Source organism: Dermacentor silvarum, chromosome 9 (genome assembly GCF_013339745.2).
Source record: "Dermacentor silvarum isolate Dsil-2018 chromosome 9, BIME_Dsil_1.4, whole genome shotgun sequence".
Lineage (NCBI taxonomy): Eukaryota > Metazoa > Arthropoda > Arachnida > Ixodida > Ixodidae > Dermacentor > Dermacentor silvarum.
Window position 1 is genome coordinate 44901446 of NC_051162.1, and position 19550 is coordinate 44920995.

Here is a 19550-nt window from a genome sequence, read left to right on the forward strand (position 1 = left end):
GATGACCTCGTAAGAACTGACATCCCGTAAATTGCACTCAGAACTAGCTAAAACGCATCCGAATCATTCCGCAGCGCGCGACCGGCAACACATTCAAGCCACGCCGCGCTGGCTCGCCCAAACCAGAGAGCAGGAAAGGCTCGTCGTGCGCCCTTTCCTCCTCGCCTGATCAAAAGGTCTATAGTCGGCTTGGTCCTCTGACCAAACCTTTTCTCTTCACTCCCCCCCCCCCTCCCACCCCGGTCTATCTGTTGTGGCTTTGTATCTGTTCTCCGCCTTCCCCCTTCTCTTCAGAGCAGATATATGTGGCGTCGTGCAACATAAGCATTTCATTGTAAGGTAGCGTTGGGCTTGTCTCACATTCCTGTCCCTTCTATTTGCTGTTGTTTGTTTTAGAAATATGCACCAATAGCCCAGCAGAAACCTCTTCTTCAACAAGGCGCCACTTCTTTTTTTCCCCGATTCTTTCTGCGGGGAGAAATTTATGCCTACTGTGCCACTGGTCAAAAAAAATCATCTGGCATAAAAAAAAAACAAAAAAAAAACACGCACGACAGGGCTTATCGGGAAAGGTACCTTAGATTACAATGAAGCTGGTACTACACGGTTCGATATGCTCATTATGCAGAAAAATAATTTAGGGAGCAGGCATACAAAATGACTTGTATTGTGCTAGCAATAAAATTTACAGCCACTGCAGAAGTTCAGCTAGCGACGGCATTACTGGCAAGTGGTACAGATGATTGCACCATAAAGTTATGCAGTATTTTGAAATTCACTACCCGCAACACTATTTAAACGACGCACATGTAAGTACACATGCTTTTTAATTATACACCCCCTTGAATTTGTTCTTGCGTCTATCGAGGATGCACACGGCAAGCGCACAATGCTGAGTTATAATGGAGTGCCCTTGTGCCACTTGTAAACAAACTCCGATCGAATGATTTAACCTAATAAATACAATTACGCGAAAGTTAACAGCATTTGTAATAAAACGAAAAAAAAATATCCAGAACATGCATAATAATTTAGTAAGAAGCAAAAAAATACCAGAGTGATCTTGTTGCAGTTGGAGTGAGCGGTGAAAAATTCAAATAAATATTGCGTGCTGTAAACATACATAATCGGGAATAGCCAGCGAATGCTGCGTGAAAAATAATATTGACATGCCGTTCTGTTTGACGGGCCGATATTTACGGGTCTATCAAAACTGCTGAACAATGTGGCTATGCCTATAGCTTTGAACGGACGTTATTAACCAATGTTTAGAGATGTACAGCCAATGACGGCACTCTAACGGCAAAGCAGGCCCGGGATAGCCAGTTGCGTCGCCCGGCTTAGCCATTAACGGGCATTCACCGGCAAGGCAGGGCCAGCGCTGGATGTCTGTTACAGTGGCTTTGCCAGCACTGGCATTACGGAGGCAACGGCGGGCCTTCGCGGCCCCGCCAGTGCCGGCTGAAAACCACCATCGGCCCTAGTTGGCCCCATGTAATGTGCTGCCTGGGATCCGCTTTAGGCGCACCACAGAGTGTGCACTCAGGCGAGAAAAGTCCCGGGTGTATTAGTGCTAGATGGGCGGGGGAGAGGAATGTGGGATTGCAGCTGGCGCCACGTCACCTGCTGCAGTTTGGTGAGAGATTTGTGTGGTGGTGGGTACCGGAGCCTTTGCTCTCTACAATGAAGGGAAATTTCATAATATGAGACCATGCGCTCGCGAGCATCTCCCTAGTTGGTGGCCTTCCCTGCTCGTCTGACAAATCCTCAAGCTATAGAATGGGCGGCCCCGTTTCCGGGTGACCCGCGTGAGCGGGAACCCATAACATTTGGATCGGCCTCATAAGGGGTGGGATAGAAGATAGAAGACCTGAAGCCGGGCCCGTTAAGCGTACGCGGGCGAAGTTACGGACGGTGGTCTTGGAATCAGTAAAGATGTGGGTGGCATAGGTGGAGGAGGGGGCCAGGGCAATGGCTGCCTACTCGGCCTCCATAAAACGACGCGTCAAGGCTGGGCTGAGGGGTAAGAGGCGGTGTCAACATAGACGGTATCCAGTCACGTGCCGTAATTTTTGTGAAGAGCCTCCGCACGGGCCGCTCTGCGAGCCGTGTGGTGCTCCGGTTGCATGCTTTTGGGGAGGCGATGTACGGTGGGCCGATCCTGCTGATAGTGCAGAAAGGGTCCAAGCTCAATGGCACATACCCCTGTGGGCACGGAGACCTGTAACGCGCCCTTGAACTACCCTTCTCACGCGTGAGACCCAAACAGACGAAATCAACAGCCCTGTCCCTGTCGAGAAAATGGGGGTAAGCGGAGCTTTTCATCATATTCTAGCGTGAGGCTTTCCTAAACCCATGCGAAACGTCAGCGAAGAGCTACGGAGGCCGATTTTGCGGGAGCGCGATGTTGAGACCAAACGTAAGCGAAGAGCCGCCGACCCTGCGTTTAGGGCAAACGAAGCGGAACGCCTGGAAGAGTGCCGTCTTGCCACAAGCTTCGCTTACCCCCATTTTCTCGACCGGCGAAGAGCTCTGAATCTTTTTATTGCGATAGCAATTATATGGACACTCAAAAGCAGAATTCTGCCGTCGGCGTTGCCATCGCCGTTGCCGTGAGGTTCCGTATGACGTCAGTGGAGATGAAATCATCGCCGCGCGCCGAAGGCTGTATGTGCGCGAAGGACGCGCGCTTTCACAGGGAGTGAAAGCACGGCGAAGAAAAAACGCGCGTTCTGCGCCGTGCTCCCTTAAGGGCTGCAGAAGTCTCTTTCCTCCTTTACAATCACCATATATGTAGAACAAACGCGCCTTCTTTCGACGCGCGAAAGGCCGTGGCAGGGAGGGAAGGGAGGCGACGTTTAGCTGCGGCATCAAGTGCCTATTTATATCAGAGGCTCCGGCAACAGTCACCAACGCCGTAGGCATTTTGTGCGAATGCGGGCAAAACGCCGACGGCGTCGACAAAAGTTCTGCGTGTTGCCGGTGCTGCTGCATGTCCAAGGGTATACACCTGATAATGCCACTATCATTACTCCGTATAGCTCTCTACAAATTTGCTATCGCAATTGATGCTTCGCCTTTCAGGTGAAACTGCGACATTTTTTTTGAACCGGGGCACTCCCGCAATTATTCGCCATTATTTAACAAATTGTTCAAAGTGAACTGCAGTAAACGAATAGACATTGATGGCAACGCATTTATTATAAATTCCTACGTCGTGCACAGCTCGTTTTATAAACCTCTAGGCGAATAGCGTGCATTCGGTAAAATTTTGTTGGCTGATGTGTTCACTTGTGTAATTTAAGCATACCTTTAGCATTTCACTCATATTTTTGTCGTTCCTCACTCTGACTTCATAAATTGAACTTGCTGCTCCTGTAAAAAAAATAGGAACAATATGTACGAACAATTACTCTGAGCATTTTACGTCCTATAAATATGACTGACAGCGCTTGAATTTATTGCGACATTCAAGTATGGAGTGTGTACCATGCTCTTCCATGCAATTCATGAACGCTACTGATTTCGGTGTTTTGTAACACTTCTTTATACAAAGCGCATCAGTGGCCCTTTGAGCGAAAAAGCCGGCGGACGTTGCAGCAGCTAAATGGCACCTACATTCCCATTGGCTGCTACGCCGCATTAGCAGCACGCCACGTCACGAGCAAGCCGCAACGGAGCAGAGCGAGTGAAACGGAACACCTGCAGCGATAGCTGTTCCGTGATGGGAGAGGGCATCGCCGCAACGCCACGTCACCCTCGCTCTCGAAAACCTGCGCGCGGACCGTTTCTCTATCTCGCACTCAAACTGGGCTTAGCTGTTGCGCACGCCTGTTGGCCTTGGAGGCCACTACTGCTTTCTCGGTCTCTCATCGCGCAAGGCTTTTGTGGCATGCGGCGCTAGCACCGCAGGCTGCTGCTATTCTGCTGGCTAGGGCAGTACGTACCGCTATGGCACATTACTAGCAGCGCAAAACTCGAAGGACCACTCCGCGATGTTCAATTGGACATTAATGCTTTCGAATTCACAACTCATAAGAAGCCCTTAGGTGTCATCGGATTTAATTTATTGTGGTTGATTCGTAAAAAAAACATTCAGCAAGAAGTTACAAAATGGTACTTCATCAGGGCACCATGTCACTGATGGTGTCAAAGTTAAGCTCTGCAATTTGGAACGTAATAGACAAGTTCTTCATAATTACTTGAAATTATACAAATTCATGCCTTTGTGAGCTTGCAAAGTTCTGTTCTATGTAGGGACAATACAGCAAAAACAATACTGCGGTCGCGGAAGCTTGCTATTTCTGTGCTACTTCAATATCTTTCGTTGAATGGGTGCCATTGTTGTGGAATCATATGCCGCAATATGAAAATTTTTCTTGTACATGACATAATACGTTTAGACAGCAGAGGCAACAAGGGACTTCGGTAGTTAATGTGTGAGATTATTATACTCCAATAACTTCAGTCTAACTGTGGCAAATCACGACTCGAAAAAGAAGGGCACAAGAGAGCACCGTACGATGTTGTCTTCATCTTGGAAGTGTCCTTTTTTTTTCAACAATATTGTTGGTATTCACTCTTTTTTGTAAGCCTAGCGAACACGCTATCAATTCAAGACATCTGTGAGCACCTCCAGAAAATACACAGTTTGACACGAATCAAGTTTAAAGCATAATTTCTCGCAAATCTTTCTTATTGTAATGCGTGGAGACCTTTCAGAAACAATAAATGCCTTCCTCTAGTGACACCTTGTGAACTGAATCTGTTAATTAATGCTTTGTTGCTTTTGGCCGTGCAGAGAGAGAGAGAGAAAATGATTTATTGAAAGGCAGGGAGGTTAACCAGGACTGAGCCCGGTTGGCTACCCTACACTGAGGGAAGGAAAAAGGGGAGAGAGAGATTAAGAGAAGAATAGAAAGTCCACTGTTGATATCGCCGACGTAGCAACAGATCTCTGTTCTATCACTGATTATCAATCAGTCTGGGTCATAGACGGTCACTCAGTCCTGTAGTTTTTAAAAATCGCAGAAGCGCTTTTGTGACCTTTTGCAGCTGTGATATTCGAGGCCATGGTCCCAAGATCTTGCTCAAAGTGAACGTCATTTGGCAACACTAGCTAGAGAAGGTAAAACCTGGAATACAAACTTTATTGTTTTATTGCGACAGCAATTATATGGACACTCCAAAGCAGATTTCTGCTGTCGTCGTCGCCTTCGCCGTGAGGTTCCGTATGATGTCAACGGCGATGAAATCGTCGCCGCGCTCCGGACGCTGTATGTGCGAGTGAAAGGGCGCGAGGGACGCGCGCTTTCACGGGGAGCGAACGCACGTCGGAGAGCAAACGCGCGTTCTGCGCCGTGCTCCCTGAAGGGCTGCAGAATTAAGCGTCTCTTTCCTCCTTTTCATATATAGAGAGCAAATGCAACTTTTTCCGTCGCGCGAAAGGCTGTGGGGGGACCGGAGAGAGGGAGGGGAGGCGACGTTTAGCTGCGGCACCAGATACGTATTTATATAAAAACTTCGCGCGCGTTCGATGCGAACGCGGGCAAAACGCGGACGGCATCGACAATACTTCTGCGCGTTGCTGGTGCTGCTGCATGTCCAAGTTTATACAGCTGATAAAACTAATATCCTTACTCCGTATAGCTCTCTACTAATTTGCTATCGCAATTGGTGCTTCGCCTTTCGTGTGAAACTGCGACAAATTGTTTGAGACAGAAATGTGGAGTATCTTCTTGCGTGAATTTCTGTCAGCGGTACCGCCACTTATCGTTATATCTACACCAAAATGTGCTAATTCGTTATGGCATATCTGCTGGCTTATTTTTCTCGCATAACTTGAAAATAGATACTACACATCGTCTCTCGCATCATTCGCGAGATACAAACTTTGTCAATTATACACTTGTTCATAGCAATTTTGGTAAGAGGCAGTGCCTATTGTCACGCGTTTTTTAACAAATCCCGAAAACAAAGCTGTTATTAATTTTTACATTATTATTATTATTATTAATTATTATATTAACTCTTAAACTTTGGTTAACGTCTATAATTGTGGTACTCCCACGCATGTTACACATAACCAAGGGAATAGTCTAAAAAATAAAGTATTTGCTCTAAGTCATATCACAGGCACAAAGCTATAATTATTGTCAACTTCGTCCTTATTATGCGTTGAGTAAATCAGAGATCGTTTTTTTTTTTCAGAGATGAAGCCATAAACTTGTGGACACCATCACCTAACATGTTTCGAGAGTGCGCACTCTGTAGCAAAGCCGTTTTATTTTTAATTTTTTTTCGTATACCTATAAAACCAAGAGGTTAATTTCCCACAGGGCTTATGGTACACGTTTATCTAGCTTCTAAATGGATTGCAAATTTAAAATTTTTACTTTTCAGAACGATTACCTTCATGCAGTATCGATCCAACACCCTACCGTATACGTACCATTGCTAGACAAAGTGACATTGAAGACTCCACAGATCGAATCATTTGTTGCAAAAAGTAAAACTTCTGTGCTTCCCCACGGAGTGTAATTTAGTTGCGGGTATATCGAATGATCTGTGATAAAAAGCAAAATCAACTTTTCAGGTATACAACATGATATCATATAAGTAACATCCACATGAATACTGATTTATGTTCACTTGTAAAATGAATAAATTGCCTGCCGTGGCTCGACCGCAGGAGTGGCCTTGCGCTAGAGCATCGGTCTCTATGCAGGACGTACCGAGCTCAAATCCCGGTGCCGCTGGGTATCCACCGTTTTTTTTTCTAATGTTCCCTGGCCTGGTGCTCGGCTCTTGTGGGGGTTCACGTCTTGAACGAGGGCCCAATAGAGAGTTCAGGAGATGTCTCGGGCGCCTCTTGTCCAACCACAGATGGGCTTGTTGAAGAGCGTCCGCCGGGGCTGTGGGAAGCAAGTGCTGCCGCCGGGGACCTACCAGTAAAATAGGTACAAGTGCGGTCCCTGCCTGGTGCTCGGCCATTATGGGACCTCAACGCTTGGAAAGGGGTATTTTTCCTCACCCCGAAGGCGTCCCCACCAGAGTAGGTGTTTGGGGAGCTACATGAGAAATGGCTGCCACGGGAGTGGCCCATACATCACACCTTTCTTTCTTGTTTTGTGCTCACGAGGGTTTCGATGGGAATTCAGGATGCAGGCTCCTTTCCCAAGCGTATCAAGCCTGAAGGAAGCCGAACGCCAGGCCTGGGGGTCATGATGTGCGCTGAGCTGTCATCGACAGATCATCAAGTACTTGCGAATTTACGGCGCCGCGCGAGCTTTGTGTGCAATGAAGACGACGGCGACGACGTGCCACGCGGCTTTGGCGCGAGAGCACTGAGCGTCGCAAGGAAAACAAAAGAAAAAAACACCGCATATCCACGGGGTGAATGATGATGAGTGGGCGAAGCTCCGGAGGGAATCAGCAGTAAACCGTGAATCTTCCGTGTAATTCGCCCAGTCTCGCCGCACTAAATCGAACGATTGACTTCCACCAATGACGCGCGCCATATGTGACGTCATTCCTATTTTATAACAGCGCCCTTCATTATAATTGCACCATCTCCCGCTTAAGGCCACGCTAGCACAAACGCGTTAGAAACGTGCAGTACTCTCTAATAAGGGGGAGAGGCCATAGCGTCTTACGCAGCCGTTTACACATGCCGGAACGTGCACCGCGTTTGCCGACGCCATCACATGACTGCTGAGAGAGTATAACCTCCGTATTCATAAACGCTCCTCGACTTGAACTTGACTTGCCACCGCCTTCAACGCGTTTCGAACGCGCTGCCCAAGGCGGTGGCAAGTCAACTTCAAGTCGAGGAGCGTTTATGAATACGGGGGTGAGGCGGAGAGGCCACAGCGTCATACACCAGCTTCTTACACGGGCCGTAACGCGCTAGCACAAACGCGTTAGAAACGCGCTGTCTTTCGTCAATGTTGGGTATTCTCATCGTGGTGAGTGTCCATGTGCGCTTCGTGGCGTAGTGGCTAGCGCCGCCCGTTCGGAAGCGAGGGGTCTCTGGTTCGATTCCGCGCTACGGACATAATTTTCGGAATTTTTTTCATAAAAGTAGACGTGGCTACCTACTACGACGACGACTACTACTATATACGACAGAGGAGGGACAGACCCACACCCTAAGGAGCTTCGCCCCTAAAAAAATTCCGAAAGTTGTGTCCGTAGCGCGGAATCGAACCAGGGACCCTTCGCTTCCGAACGGGCGGCGCTAGCCACTACGCCACGAAGCGCACATGGACACACGCACCACGATGACAATAAATACCCAACATTAACGAAAGCCTGCGCGTTTCTAACGCGTTTGTTCTAGCGCGTTACGGCCCGTGTAAGAAGCTGGTGTAAGACGCTGTGGCCTCTCCGCCTTACCCCCGTATTCATAAACGCTCCTCGACTTGAAGTTGACTTGCCACCGCCTTGGGCAGCGCGTTCGAAACGCGTTGAAGGCGGTGGCAAGTCAAGTTCAAGTCGAGGAGCGTTTATGAATACGGGGGTTATACTCTCTCAGCAGTCATGTGATGGCGTCGGCAAACGCGGTGCACGTTCCGGCATGTGTAAACGGCTGCGTAAGACGCTGTGGCCTCTCCCCCTTACTAGAGAGTACTGCACGTTTCTAACGCGTTTGTGCTCGCGTCCCCTTAAGCGGGAGATGGTGCTGTTTATTTATGAAGGGCGCTGTTATAAAATAGGAATGACGTCACATATGGCGCGTGTCATTGATGGAAGTCAATCGTTCGATTTAGTGCGGCGACGTACGCTAGGGGAGCGTTGTAATAAAACCTGCTCGCTGTTGGCGCGCTTTCACTTTCGCTCGGAGTCACCGGATGGAGGCAGACAAGGCTGCGGAGCGGCGAGCGCGCGAGGCGGCGGCAGCGCGCGCTCGCAGACAGAATCCCGAGGTGCGAGCCCGCGATGCAGAAGCGCGTCGTAAACCGTAAACCGGAAGATTCACGGTTTACCGATGATTCCCTCCGGAGCTTCGCCCACTCATCATCATTCACCCCGTGGATATGCTGTAATTTTTCATAAAAGTAGACCTGGCTACCTATTACGACGACGACTACTACTACTGCTACTACATACTACAGAGGGACAGAGCCACACCCTAAGGAGCTTCGCCCCTAAGAAAAGAATCTGAAGAAGAGAGGAACAACGGAAGGGACACGTCAGCGGAGCAGGTTCGAGAATGGCTGCGGGGCTGCGGAGGTGTACGCGTGTAGGGCCAGAAGGACCCGAGCGCACAAGGCCTTCACCCAACCGCATTTTTCCCCGATGACCTGGTGCGTACCGGGCGCGACGTAAGCAAGGACCGTTCGAGGAAGGCTGCTGGGGTGCGGAGGTACGGGCTCCTGTACCCGAGCCCACAGAGGCCTCCACCCAGTCGCAAAGTGCTGTCCCGGCAACCTGTGGCGTTTCTCTTGGTTTACGGAAACGGGGCGGCGTTCCGACGACCAGACAGCTGCAGGGCTCCGCCGTCCTCGAGCTTCTGTGAGTGTCGCTCATATACCTTCGTCGTCCAGACCATTTCCAGCAGGAACATAATACCGGGGAACTTTCACGATTTCAGTGAGCAGAACCCGGACTGTATAGCCTTCGTTTCCACTGCAGCTTAAGAGCGTTGTGTTGAACTTCGCGCTGTTTGATGCGTGCACAGGGTTGCACTTTAGGTTTGTTATAGCATAAGCCAACTCACGTTGAGGTTCAGGGAATTATTATCATGTCCCTGCTATGTAGTATTTGATGTTTGATGATTTTGATGTTTTTTTATATTTGATGTTTGATGCGATGACAAAAACCACACCTATATAAAGTGTAGTTTTTGTGTTTGTTAATTTGCAGCTGGCCTTGTTTCTTTCTGCCCCGAGGCAACACCTCGGCCGGTTAAATAAGGCTCGAACCAATTCGTTACACTGGGTACGCTTGTGTCCATTTGAACCAGTGGGTGCCCGGTGGCGGTGGGAATCGAGCCCACAACCTCCCACAGCCGAGGCGGGCACTCTACCACACGGCCACGGCTTTGAAGAATATACCAGCAAATTTTGAAATATCGTCAAACCTTCGCTGAGCCTGACCATACAGACCAGCAGGAAATGAGGCAAAGGAAAGCATCATCATCAGCAGCCTATATTTTATGTGCACTGCAGCACGAAGGCCTCTCCCTGCGATCTCCAGTTACCCCTGTCTTGCGCTAGCCTATTCCAACTTGCGCCTGCAAATTTCCTAACTTCATCATCCCATCTGGTTTTCTGCCGACCTCGACTGCGCTTCCCTTCTCTTGGTATCCATTCTGTAACTCTAATGGTCCACCGGTTATCCATCCTACGCATTACATGGCCTGCCCAGCTCCATTTCTTGCGCTTAATGTCCACTATAATATTGGCTATCCCCGTTTGTTCTCTGATCCACATCGCTCTCTTCCTGTCTCTTAAAGTTACGCCTAACATTTTTCGTTCCATCGCTCTTTGCGCGGTCCTTAACTTGTTCTCGAGCTTCTTTGTTAACCTCCAAGTTTCTGCCCCATATGTTAGCACCGGTAGAATGCAATGATTGTACACTTTTCTTTTCAGCGACAGTGGTAAGCTCTCAGTCAGGATTTGGCAATGTCTGCCGTATGCACTCCAACCGAATTTTATTCTTCTGTAAATTTCTTTCTCGTGATCAGGGTCCTCTGTGAGTAATTGACCTAGGTAAACGTACTCCTTTACAGACTCTAGAGACTGACTGGCGATCCTGAATTCTTGTTCTCCTGCCAGGCTATTGAACATTATCTTTGTCATCTGCATATTCATCTTCAACCCAATTCTTACACTTTCTCGATTAAGGTCCTCAATCATTTGCTGTAATTCGTCTCCATTGTTGCTGAATAGGACAATGTCATCTGCAAACCGAAGGTTGCTGAGATATTCGCCGTTGACCCTCACTCGTAAGCCTTCCCAGTCTAAGAGCTTGAATACTTCGTCTAAGCATGCAGTGAATATCATTGGAGAGATTGTGTCTCCTTGCCTGACCCCTTTCTTGATAGGTAACTTTCTACTTTTCTTGTGGAGAATCAAGGTAGCTGTGGAATACTTGTAGATGTTTGCTAAGATATTCACGTATCCCACCTGTACTCCTTGATTACGCAATGCCTCTATGAGTGCTGGTATCTCAACTGAATCAAATGCCTTTTCATTATCTATGAAAGCCATATAGAGAGGTTGATTGTACTCCGCCGATTTCTAGATTACCTGATTGATGACATGGATATGATCCATCGTAGAATATCCCTTCCTGAAGCCAGCCTGTTCTCTTGGTTGGCTGAAGTCAAGTGTCAAGTCAAGGAAAGCATATGGGTAATTATGTCTCATTGCAAAAGCTACGTAGAAAATAATGAAGAAAATGGGAAAGGAGAAAGGCCGAAACCTTAACTTGTCGCCATTGCAGACCGAACCCAGAACCTTCGCATTATGCGCGCGATCACTACCAATTTTGATACTGCGAGGACGATCAAACCTTCCATTAACTTGGTTATTTTAAGTGCAGTAGATGTAGCCCTGAAAGAGTTAGCCAGCGCCACTCGGAACCACACTTGCTTCCTAATAACATCAAGGCTGCCAGATTGGAGACCATTTCTTTCAATAAACGAGGAGAAGGGAAACAGAGGGGATCGATTTTTTAGTGGCAATAGCATCGAGTGACACACTTATTTCTTGCGCAGCACTTCCGATTCACCTCCTGAGACTACGGGGGACAAAATTCGAAATAAATCAGAAAGAAGTTGAAACACAATAATATAGTCCTAAATTCTTGTGTTTCATGTTAGATATATCAGAGCATAAGTTTAGTTACAAGTTGAGTTACTGAAGTGTCTGGAATAATTTAAATGAATTAGAAATCACTGATTACCGCACACCAAAGCACAGAACCGTGGACTTTAGAGACCAGCCACGTGAGCAGGACTTGGGCGAAATTCCTGGAAACCCGGAAGTAGAAAGCGCAAGTAATGATGTCACTAATGACGTCACACACCTGAAAGTGGCATGATATTTAACCGGGTAATTAATCGAAAACAGTTACCTGGCGTAGACTGAATATCTGCCTAGCTGGGCGGGTGTGACGTCTGCCCCTCCTCCGTCGCTTCTTCGCCGCGCGCCTGCTCGCTCGCTAAAGCTGCGCGCGCGCGCTCGTTACATGATCTGACGTCAGCACCTGAGAGGGCGCGTAAGGTGCGCATCGTGGGCCGCTCGTTAGGGGGCTACGCCCCACCAGGTGGCGCCCACTGTGCTTCCTCCTCGCCCTCCCTCGCACCTCGCCCGCATATCATGCCAGGGGAAAGGCGTTTGCTCGATTGCTCCTCCTAGTTCGGTTCGTGGGTTGCGCTCGCCATGGAGGTGGCAGACCTGGAAGCCGCCGGGCCAAGCACAATCTTCCCACAAGTAGAAGAAAACCAAAATACTATTGATTCTCTGTGTCTGTGTCGTTCTTTCAAATCATACACACACAAAGTTAACCAAAAGACTACAAACACCAAGGTGCGAGTGCCACTAAGAGACAACGAAGTCTAAGATTAGGATCGCCTACCGTTTTATTAATCACGCATATAAAACCAGCAGGCAATGAAGCCAAGGAAAACATAGCGGCAATTTGTTGTGGTTGAAATAGAAATGTATAAAATAATTAGGAAAATGAGAAGTGAAAGTGCAGAAAAAGATAACATGTAGCCGGTGGGGACCGAACCCACGATGGAATTCTGCTTCGCGTAACGCGAAGGTGGTGGGTTGGGTCCTCACCGGCGACCATTAAGGTATCTTTTCATCCACTTTGATTTCCCCTTTGCTTCAATATTTTCCACATTTCAATCACAGCTAATTGCATCTATACTTTCCCTTGCATCATTGTCTTCTACCTTTAGATAGCGTGATTAACAAAAGTCAAGCCCCTCTATTTCCCTCCTCGTTCTCTGAGCCTGTCAGACGACTCGGACTCTCTCAGTCCGAGGACTACTTTTTCCTCCCATCGCTAATCACGTTTGTACGCGAGGAAGCAAAGTTATTATTCCGATAGCCATGGCAGGGATGTTTAAGGCATACGCGCTGTCACCATTGGCGACCTCGTCGGCACCTTCGTGCTGGCACCGAATTTCGCGCATGCGTGGCATACATGCGGAAAAATTAAAGTTTAAGAGTAACGTGAGCGGCGTCCAGTGCATTTAGCTGAAAACGCGAGGAAGCCATGTGGGCTTACCCTCATACTCCTCTTAGTTGACTGTTCAGCGGAGCCAAGGCAGCGTTCCGCCTTGTTTGATGGTCACAAACGCTGCAAATTCACATTGATTACGATATTCCCTAATGCGAAATTTGAGCGCAGCTCTATAGGTATTTCATTTGGCGAATATAGTGGCTGGCGCGGACAATCTGTCTCGTGGGGCACGTTGCAAACGGAGCGAAGTGTGGCGCGACTGCCACGCTAATCGGCAGATCGCGAGAGGCAGCGTGTGGGTGAAGCGTGGGCGCGATTCAAAGCAGCCGCCGTAGACAGACGTCCGTTTATCCAGTGCTTTGTTTCCATATATGGTATTGGTGGCGCTATCGGTGAATAGACGACGTGCGTTACTCTGGCGCCACCTCGTAGCCATCGTCGCCGCAGAGCCCGTCTTGCGCGGCACAACGTATTGCTTCTCACACTTTCGCCATACTATCCTCCTGCGCGTTCCACCTCGCGGGTGCCTAAGAGCTGCGCTATAAAAACTCACGGTATCGCATTAAATGTGAAAAATATTGCGCAAATTTGCGCAAGTACACAAAATGACGGTCGAAGTCGCAAGCTGTCGGGCACCGCCCGACAAGGGTGTTCGGGGGTTAAATTTCGCGGTTTTTCTCACTGCGATTCGTGCGCATTCTTTGTATACATGATGCGCCATCTCTTGAGAGATAAGTAAACTTTGTTTGTTTAAGTTTACTTCTTTTAACACGAAAGTGTTTTATGCCGGTGTCCACCAAGACTTCACTGACGTATTTCCGTCACGGAAATACGTCAGCTTACAATGTACACGAACATAATACAAAGAAAGAAACCAGAAGAAAAAGCTCCACAAACATGCAAAATTTGGAAATCGAACCCACGACCTCTCGGTCCGCGACGATAGATCGCCGAGCGTTTAACCCATTGCGCCACAAACGAATTTGCAGAGAGCTACACAGACGCGCCTTATATATCTAACACTCCTCCGTGTACCCGCGCTCTTGCTCGGGGCGGTGCCGCCGCCTACGAGCAGAAAAGAGAAGTACTGCATTATGACACTAACGCGCACCGACAGTGAACGCTTCGGTGGTCTCAGCACTTCGACGCCTCGATGCCAGCATTCGAAGGGACGCTGGCATCAAGAAGCACTACCAACGCCACCTAGGTGGCGTTCACCATACTCAGCACAGCGGAGCGTGGCCTCCGCAATTAGCTCGAAAATGTTTCTGAAGTTGATCGCGGAGGCTGCAATTACGACGCGCTGTACGCGCTGATTTGACTCGGTGACGATTCAGTTACGTGCTTTGTCTTGCGCGTTGTATTAGTGTGTCAGTTACGTGCTTCGTCTTTCGCGTTGTGCTAGCGTGTGCAGCGTAGTGCAGCTTCCATATGCACGACGGTTGCTCATGGTCATCGACGTTGGTAGTCGTGATGGAGGAGACGTGCCACCAGGCGTCAGCGTGGGTGCATCAACGCCTAAGGGCGCTTTAGCCACAAAACACCAATAGACATTATATATCAATGTGCAATAAACATTACACTACTTCTGTGAAGACACGTTTCACTTTCGTGTTCTATACCGATTCCTATATAAGAGGGATCAACCACATTTTTTTTTGCACTAGGGCGCACCAGAATGTTCAGCACGGCTTCTGGATACCAGAGCGTTCTCACTTGCGCGCGCAACCGCCCGTTCGCGCGGTTCGCTGAGCAGCATGACCACTTTTTCACCGTGTGCGTTTTACGGTGGTGCGTTTAGTGAAAGCGATGATGACTTCGGTGAGGAAGAGAATTACGTACCTCCATCAGATAGTGAAGACAGTGATTCGACAAGAGCGAGTGACGAAGAAGGCGGCGGCGGAGGCACTTTGTCGAAAGACAATGAAACGGTGGCGAAAGCTTTTTTCCGGGCTTCTAGAGGTTTCCATTGTCAATAGCTTTATTTTCAGGCGAACACAGCAGCAGAATCGTGGTGATAAAGAACAGGGACACCTGCAGTACCGCCGCAACCTCATCGAACAGCTGGTGGGTGACGTGAGGGCTAGAGCCAAAAAGCGGGGCCCGTCTGCGCGGAAGGAGTGCGAGGAAAGGCTAAATGGGAGGAGCCATTTCATCTACAAGCTCCCAGGCCGAAATAGCAAAGACTGTGCTGTTTGTAGCGACCGAAAAACAAACTCAGGCAGGAGGGAAATTGTTTTTCTGCAAAACCTGCACTAACAACCCTGGCCTGCACCCAGAAAAATGCTTCGAGCGGTATCACACGCTGCTCAAATATCGGTATAGGAGCTGCCTGCAGAATGCAAGATAAAAAATAAATATCCTGTTAGTTTTTTTTCCACAGTTTGTGTTTTTCTTCGCGGGGCCACAAACTGACAAAATTGTTTTGGACCAGGACAGCTGGAAAGCGAGTAAAAGTTTCGGACCGCAAAGGGTTAAATGAACAAGCGTCTTGCCCTGCTATGAGCGGCAACGGCCGGGCCAGAATAGACGCGTGCTCAAGCTCACGACCACGTCAACGACTTCACGTCGATGCCAGCGGCCAAAACGATGGCGAAAATTCGCCAGGAGTGTTCCTATGATTGTTTTCGCAATGCAACAAAGCTATCCTCAAGCCGATGACGTAGTACACTCTAAGAAAAATCCCGGGGAAAACGGGGGTAACTGGGCTGTTAGTCCTAAAAAGGGCGCTTTCGTCGCTCAAAGGACTAACGGCAGGAGTGCGCTTGTCGTGTGCAAATTTTGGGGAGTAAGTGCTTAGTCCTTGGTCGAAAAGAGAGCAACGGCAGGACAAACGGCAACAGTTGCTCCCCATGCACTTCGCTGTTTTCGTTCGTGTCGTGGAGTGGTGCGCAAAAACCGTATTGTCTATAAATTGTGAATATTTTGAAGTTCGTGCACTGTTTATTTAACTACATGCAAAGCAGCACTTTGTCTCTTCTTGAGAAAATTGTGTGAAATTTAAAATGTGGAGTGTGAAGACACATGGAAGTCATGTGCAAGCCAAAATTGAACGATACACATTAAACGCGCAAGTCAGTGTTCTTGGTCAAAACCGTTCCAAGGAGATTACGAACTTAAGTGAAGCGATATGTAGCTGAAACTGGGCACAAGGTAAATATACCTGGTAGCGAAGCTTCCATAGAAGCCCATACGTTCAAAACATGGCGGTTAATCTGCGGTTCATGGGGCTTGGCGCCATCTGTGTGAGGAGGGAACACTTCCGGCGGAAGAAAAAATAACTTGACGCCATATCCGTTAAAAACACAAGTGACGTAATTTTGTTTTCAAAGGCGCGAAATTTGTTTTCGAAGCCTGCCTGCCTGTATAGAGCTGTATATTCAAATGCCCCGCCATTCGACTTGATGGGCGTTTCGAGCTTTCAGGGCGGACAGCGATGCAGGAAAAGTTCAGCCGTACGGGTGTCGAAATCGCATTGCTGCACGGAACATACTTTCTTTGGAGGCCGACGAACGCTTTGGGCGTATATTCCGTAGAGTGCTCATCTTTTTGTCGGACAGCTCTAGCTGTCTTACGAAAACAAAACAAAGTAAATGAGTATCCGACGGTCGCAACTCACCACGTTTGACTGAACAGGTTAAGAAACAATCAAACTGCCCGCGTCACCAAATTCAGACAAACGTCGACAAGCAAAGCAACACAGCACGTGAGGGGGGCGTGAACTTTACGAGCGCGCCTTTCTGTCCACTTCAAGAGCTGCATTGCATTGCAAGTCATAGCGCCGTCAACGCCCGCCGCTTTCGGTGGGCGCTGAAAAAAAGGTATTTTTTGATAATAATCAAGTAAAATAGAGCTCTTTTTTTCCCATGGGTATATAAAATTTATTAGGAATTTTATTTTCGTGAATGAATCTAAGTGTGTCTCGCTTTAATTAAAATAAACGCTTTTTTTCCTTCCCAATGTTTCTTCCCTCCAAACATAGTCGCGCTTTAATCGCTGCTCCCATAACCACCCTTGCTGATGTCGGTGACAATTCGTTCTGAACCGCTTTTCGCCCGAAGCTTCGCGACCATTTGGATCGACCTTGCTGGGCACGCTAAGTGACAGATAAGTTCGCCTTCTCTGTCGTCTTGCGTGCCCCGTATACGCTCGCTACACGTATGTACGTACACCGCGTAATGTCTCATCGCGTAATCGAGCAACTTTCTTTTTTGAAGTTGCATGGTTGCAAGTACACACAGCGTTAGACGCTCTCCGCATAGCATACACAAAATGCCGAGTCTCTTGCATTGCCACACCTGCGTTTCGATCCATAACCTTGTCTAGTAGCCTGTCTCGTCAAGCGAGCTGCCGTGGTATACATAACTAATCAAACGTCAACGAGCACTCCATATGAAGATAACGTCACACACAGCAACACCGTCCTTCACAGCAGAAACTTGTAAGGCGAAGTTAAACACCTAATCAAAAGTGGATACCAAGCCGGCTGAAATTCTTCTTGGTCGTAAATGTCCTTTAAGTGTATGATCATCTGAACAAAATGTGATCTCGAGGAAATTGTTTTCTCTGCATTTCGGTCTTGCATACGAGATTTCCATAGGCTATGAAGGCCTATCAGTAAAAACATATCGAATGTGTCACATGTAAGAGGCCGCTCGTGGCGAGAAAAGAGCACGAAGTTCGCGGAGCCTTCCGAACGGCGCGAGCGCTCGAGGCACGCGAACCGAGGCGTAATCCGCGAGGCAAAAGCATCGAAGCAGTATTATCGACGTGGCTCTTGAGCTGGAAGGTCGCCTCGTCAGCCATGCTCTGACGACGGGAGAGCGGAGGACCCGGCCACGAAGTCGTGAGACTGGCAAGGCCCAGGCCTAGCTGTAGTCCTCGGAGACGTCCGGGCGAAGCTCCTGGGACCGGCCACTGCTCCTCACGGTGGTTCCGGCCTTCTTCTCGAGAATCCCTCTTCCTCGGCCAAGCCCGTTCAACCAATAATCACCGGGGCACCACGCCGCCATGCAGATCGAAGGAGGGCGAAGAACACTTCATTTGGCAAGTGAGACGTCATTGGCGGCTACCGGAGCTCCAGCCACGTACTCGGACAGGTCAACGGAACCGCGAGTCGTCGGCAATTTACGGCATCAGTGACAACCCGAACGAAAAAGACGCGAGGCCTAACCCGGCGAGTGACACTTCAGCAGCGGCTACCGGGGCACCAGCCACGTACTCGGCCAGGTCGACGGAAGCGCGAGGCGTTGGCACCTACGGCACCCGCAACGCTTCGGACTAGATCGACGTGGACTCAACAAGAATTTCAACCCGACGTTAGAACCCGCACTTCCATATTGCGACGCAGTTAGACCGGGGCCAGGGTTGCCAGATTTTGACGAGTCAGTGCTAGGAATGACCGAGAAACGTTAAGGCGCAGGTAGGCTCCGAGACCGATGTAGTGGTTTTGATAGTTTTGTATTTAGTCGGAGTTTTATGTTTTCTATTGAGTATTTTTGGTTGAGTTATGTTTTGAGTTTTGTGTGCCGCGTGCTTTTATCGTCCTTGTACATATTAAATCCTTGTTTGCTGTGCTGCCAGTCGTGTCTCTCCTCCATCGAGAGTAGTGCATGTACGCAACTCGTCGCCTCCCAAGCGAGTAGAAGGTGACAGGATGGAACATCTTCATACGGTGCAACAAGATATTGGATACTGTGAGAATTTAGATCAAAAGATTTTTGCAAATTTCTATGGATAACATCCCAAAATGTCCACCTGGCACTCATATTATTGTAAATAGTTCCTGTAAATACATTTCATTCATTGCAATAAATACCATGTTCAAAAAAAAAAAGAAAGAAAGGCGCTGCCGTGGTAAAGTGGGTAGGGTACCCGACCTGTGAGCGAGAGGACGTCAGTTCGAATGCTGTTGCGGAGGCGTTTTTTTTTTTTTGTCACCTCAATAGCTTTTTTTTTCTTTCTTATCAGCGTGTAAATGGCTAATTTCGTCAATTGCATCCATGCGGAGCATCGGAAAAAATGACCGTTACTCCCTTGAGGGACATCGGAAAAGAGCAACTGTTAGTCCCCTTGATCGAGTAACCGCATGGGGAGTAACAGTTCATCCTCTCGCAGTTACTTCCCAAAAGGTCGAATGGTTGTGGCTAGTCAGTTACTCCCCAAAAAGACTAACCTCGATACCCCATTTCGTCCTTTTTTTTCTTAGAGTGTAATAAAAGTCGTGGCAGTGGTGTTGGTGTTGGATCTTTCGTCGCACACAGGCTTGCTTTCACACAGAATCCCTTGCGTGATTATAAGTGATTGTTGTGGGGCCTGCCGCACGTGGTAATAAAAACGCTTTG